This window comes from Pteropus medius, unplaced genomic scaffold (genome assembly GCF_902729225.1).
Source record: "Pteropus medius unplaced genomic scaffold, Ma_sr-lr_union100, whole genome shotgun sequence".
In the NCBI taxonomy this organism is placed as follows: Eukaryota; Metazoa; Chordata; class Mammalia; order Chiroptera; family Pteropodidae; genus Pteropus; species Pteropus medius.
This window is the reverse complement of record NW_024340692.1, coordinates 17,050,849-17,056,069: the sequence shown is the minus strand read 5'-3', so window position 1 is coordinate 17,056,069 and position 5,221 is coordinate 17,050,849. Positions and strand designations below refer to the sequence as shown.

The 5,221-nt window shown below is 40.4% G+C and overlaps 1 pseudogene; it reads right to left on the bottom strand.

The window, feature by feature from the left end:
- Nucleotides 1-2,090: 2,090 nt before the first annotated feature.
- On the bottom strand, nt 2,091-2,209 carry LOC120599990 (uncharacterized; annotated as a pseudogene).
- Nucleotides 2,210-5,221: the final 3,012 nt, after the last annotated feature.

Here is a 5,221-nt window from a genome sequence, read left to right as displayed (position 1 = left end):
GTCTCGGTAAAATGGTTTTCCTGTTTGTTCATAGGTTCTGAATGTTAAGTAAGTCTTTCCAATAGTGGTTCCAGGGTGCTAGAGCAATGACTCTCAGACGGCAAGTGAAAAATGAGGGCTGCAAAGTTCAGGAAATAATAGAAAATTAAATCTTAACTGAGCTGTTGTAAATATCACAGCCAGAAAACAGAACACATCAGCAAACTGTGCCGGTGGTGATGGTAATGAATTTCTCCTCTCCATACAAAACTATTAGGGTGCATAATATGGTATTCTGAGGTTTGGGGGTAAGGAGGGCATGATGAGGAGAGAGAGAAAACAAATGGCATTTGTAAATTAAAATATCTCTTTAGTAAAGAGCACTTTTTCTCAGCCAAAGCCAACAGCCCAGTTAAATGACTCTCTTATAATAACTCACCCAATATAAACTTCTACAGCCCATTAGCTGTAACTCTCTCACACACTCACAATTTTAGGGCATCTAGAGTTATGTGTGGACTTGTCTTCTCTCCACAGTGAGATTATAAGCCCTGGAAGGTGAGAGAGACTTTTTCTTTGGTTCACCTTTGAATGCCCCACAATATCCAGAAGAATTAATATTTATTGGCAGTCTCCAAAATGCCATGCCCTTTGTAAGACATTGTGATGGTATATCCCTGTGGGGTCCTCCCAAACACCGTGCAAGGTGAGTAGGGCTGGCGTGTATCACTGAAGAAGAGCTGAAGATAAGAGCAGTAATTTGCCTCGATTCACACAACGACCGAGCTGAGATTGGAACCCAAGTCTACTTAATTCCAAAACTTGTGCTCTTTCCTCCTTGTTGTACTGCCTACTTAGCAAATAGCAATCATATTTTCTAATAATATGCTGATAACACTAATATCTAATTTCATCAAAGACTTTTTCCAAGCCAGGTCCTGGATAAATGCTTTACATATATTATTATAATCAGTCCTCACCATAGCCTGAGTTTAGCAGTATTATTATTTCTGTATAATAGATAAAGAAAACTGAGGCACAGAGAGATGAATAAAATTGTCTAAATCCTATAAATGTGTGCTTTCAATCATTATCCTATATTGATTACAAAATATACAAGTACATGCAAACACAGAAACCAGGCGACATGTTTGAGCAACTACTCTGCACCAGACTGTGCATTTTTCTAATTTAATCCTCACTACAACCCTCATGGCAAAGCAGATATTCAGTAAATTGTGGACAATTGAAGATAAACATAGAACCACGATTATCACCAATTACTAATACAAGAAAAATTCAGAAATTTTTCTGTGTTTGTATTGGCAACACCATGTTCCCAAGCTATGGAGGCTGTTAAAAATGAATGAGTATGAGAAACATAAGAGCAATTCAGACAGTAAGAAAAAAAGATTTTAGTTTGAAAAATGATTGTTGTATAAAATCAATAACAATCCACTGCATGTGAAACAGTCCTCCTTTGTTGCTATAGAATCTTAAATGGGCTGTGCCAGAAAAATCAGCATTTATAAATAAGATAACAAGAAGTCTCCAGTTTAGTCTTGATTTTATATCAGAGATACAGCCCTCCTGAGCTGATGACAAATTTTCTGTGGGATACGTCTAGATGAATCAGATTATGATATGGTAACCTTGAACGAGTAGAGAGCACTAGACAAAAAATAAAAATGCCTCGGTTGTACGTCAGGCTTTTCAGCTTTCTTAGTCATTTGTCCTAGCCACCAAATATTTCTCTGGCACTTGAGGTTAGACGTGGCCGTATGACTTGCTTTGGCCAGTGGAAGTATGACTGCAGTGATGTGTCCCTTTTAGGCAGAAGCTTTAGAATCAGTGTATAGTTTGCACTGTTCCTTCTTCTTCTGCCATGATGACAGATGAAGTTCCAGAAGGCATGTGTCTGTCACCTTTCATTTCTAAGTAAAAATGACATGGAGCAGAGCATCCACAGTGGAAATACAGCGTGAATAAGAAATAAATACGTTGTTTTAAGCCACTGAAAAAAAATTTTTTTTTTTAGGGGAGGCAACCCTTGGTTGACCTCACAGATTGCAAAGACCTTGTCAGCTTACAATCCCTTATTTTATTTTTTACGCCTACAGAACCTAGTCTTCCTAGGTGGTCTCCCATCCAAGTACTAACCAGGCCCGGCCCTGCTTAACTTCCGAAATCAGATGGGATCGGGCTTGTTCAGGGTAGCATGGCCATAAACTAAGTCACTGAAATTTGTTGTTTGTTATTGCAGCATAACTTAGCTCAACCCGATTGAGATACCAACTAATGAGCTGTGTGGCCTTGGGCCAGACTTTTACTAACTGGGTAGCAGCTTCCTTATCTGTAAACCTGAGGGATAAGCCTAGGACAGGAAGGCTTAATCTGGGGGCCCAAGAGTAGGCTTGAGGATGACAATGAAACCCCAAAATTATAGGTAAATTATTGTGTGTGTGTGTGTGTGTGTGTGTGTGTGTGTGTGTGTGAGAGAGAGAGAGAGAGAGAGAGAGAGAGAGAATTTGTATTTTTTTTCTGGGGAAAGTGTTCATAGCTTTTTCAAATTCTAAGAGGGTCTACGTTACTCAAAATGAGGTTAAAAACCTAGATAAACTCTAAGGCCATTTCTAGTTCAAATGGATGTTTTGGAGCAGAGCAGGAAAAAGAATAAGCTAATTAGGTTTCTCTCTGACTTGGTATTTCAGGACTTACTTTGAGTCAGATTTTATTAAGATTGTTTTTAAATAAGTTTAAAAGTTCTGCCTAATAGAACTGCAAATATCAAAATCTCAGGAGGTATTCCTGAGTGAAAAGAGAGGATTCAGAGCATTTCTTCTTAAACTAAAGAAGGAAAGTTTCTTCAAAAATTGAAAATGAGGACCCAGATCACATTTGGCAGGTGTGACAGAGTGGGTAATTGAGGAGGATTCAATAAGGGACTATGTACAGAGCTGAGTGCAGTGTTTAGAGAAACTAACAAGGCATGCTGAAGCATGCTGAGAAGGGTTGAAGCAGGGAGTCCTTTATTACTCCTAGGTCTAAAGGGACAAGGAGAGAAAGAACAATTCCCACACACAAAAAAGAGAGCTATAGCTATAACTAAAGGAAAGGGCTACATAGCCGGAGTTGCGGCCTTCCAAGTGAAAAGCAGATACTGTTAATCCTTGGTCTAGCAGGGAAGAAGCCAGGGGAAAACTTACCTTGATCTTCCTCTCTTCTTACCCTCCTCTATCCCGCAGGTGCCTCCCTCAGCCAAACCCCAGCAGAAACCAATGGGCAAGGAAGCCCAATGATATGATTCATAGAAAGTCAGTGTTCTGGGGGCAGAGGGAAAGACAGAGAAAGGTAGAGAGAGAATATGGAGGAAGAATGAGCATTCCAGTGTTTGGAGGTCATTGTGAAAATTCAAAGAGATAACATTCAGATGCATATGAAGTATTATACGAATAGTAGCTATTGTTTACTCCTATGTTAATGAGTACTTCACATTCTTTGCTAAAAACAGATTCTATTCTAAAAGTAAGTTTGTGTGGGGAGAGAGTCCTTGGCCTCTGAGAGAGTATGGAGAGGGGACAGGGACAGAGATCCAGGCTTCAGAATGAAGCCTCTTTGTTTAGGGAGGTGGCTTGGGCGCTGGAGAGCTGTTTCTGAATGCTTCGACTCAGGATGAACCAACATATTCTGCTGCAGGGACAGAACATCTAAGACTTGTCTGCTATTCCCCAGAAAATTATTTCAGACAGCCATGCTCAGGTCTAGAGTACCAAGACACCAGCCCTTCTGTGATGCTTCCTGTTGCAATCCCAAGTAGCTCTTGCCTTCTGATTGCTTAGGAGAGACACCTTTCTTAGCAACGAGACCTAGAATTGAATAAGCTCCTTATGCACACATCAGGAGGTATATTTCCAAAATACTGACTTCTTGCTCAAAATGCAGCCCTGCAATGTTTGGACCATGTGATGCTCAGTAGCAGTTTTCATATTAAGTTAGACTGAAGCTTGTTTACCAACTGATATAGACATATTTAGCTCAGGAGTGAGATGCAAAATGCGCGCAGGCCTTGGTTAACCATTTCTCATTGTACTCTGCAAAGGCAGCTTCCTCCAGAGAAAGATTGTGGGATTACAATAGCAGGAGAGTGTAACTTTTTCATGAGTGTCCCAACCTGAGGAGAGACAGCTGATGTTTTGACCTACTTGGCTTCTATTCTTCCTTCTCCTTGAAGAAAATGCCCCTTCCTCATTGGACAGGGTCTAGGTGGGGGACTGTAAATACATGACCTGAGCTGGACCAGTCAGAGTCTTTTCTCTAGAAATTTAAATCTTCATGGGAGTGACCCAGCTTTGGGGAAAATCATTGAAATTGATCAATCCCATTAGTGGTACCCCCCAAAAAAACTCCTTGTTTATTCCTGCTTCCTACAGATCCCCAAATAAGCCCAGACTCCCATCTGTCGAAGTCTAGTTGCTAAGTATTTCCTTCCATTCCCTAAACTATCCTGTATCCTTTTAATTCATTATTCTTTGGCTTAAGTTAGTTAGCTAGGCCAGACCACACAGGAATGGTCCAAGTTTGAGAATGGACAAGGATGATGACTTGGATGAGATTCTAGCATGCTTTCACTTCAGTTTACTCCCAAAACACCCAATAAGCAGTGCCAATGGTATATACCAGGAAAGAATACATTTGAGTGTGTGTGTGTCCTGGTCCTTCACAGATGCATCGCTGAGGTTAAGAGGACAGAGCGTCCCATGCGAAGTGAGAATCCTGCCTTTTATACCTTTACACTAAAGTAAAAACCAAGTCAGCACTCAAGAGTCCTACTATGGCCATATAGGAAGAGCTTTGCTACTCCACTATGCTATCTTACCCACAGGCTTCCATGGAGCCTATAATAGCCTTGGCCGTGCCATATAACTGTTGGTCAAAGCCCATCTCTGTACCTTGTGAACAAGCTATCTTGACAAGCACAGCTGATGAATTCTATTTCCTCCATAATCTGAGTCTAACTTCCTTTCTGTTTTATTACCTACTGTTCCTTTTCACCTACCCTACAGTATTATTATGGGGAAAATACATTTCTGTACATTATCACTAATCTTCTTAACATATCACCTAGGTAAGTATTATTTCCCCATCTTAAAGATGAAGGAATAAAAGCTCAGATAAGAGATTAGAACTCTTACGCTGCAGCCCAGGAATTCAAAGCCAAATCTCTTTGATTTCAAGGTCCACA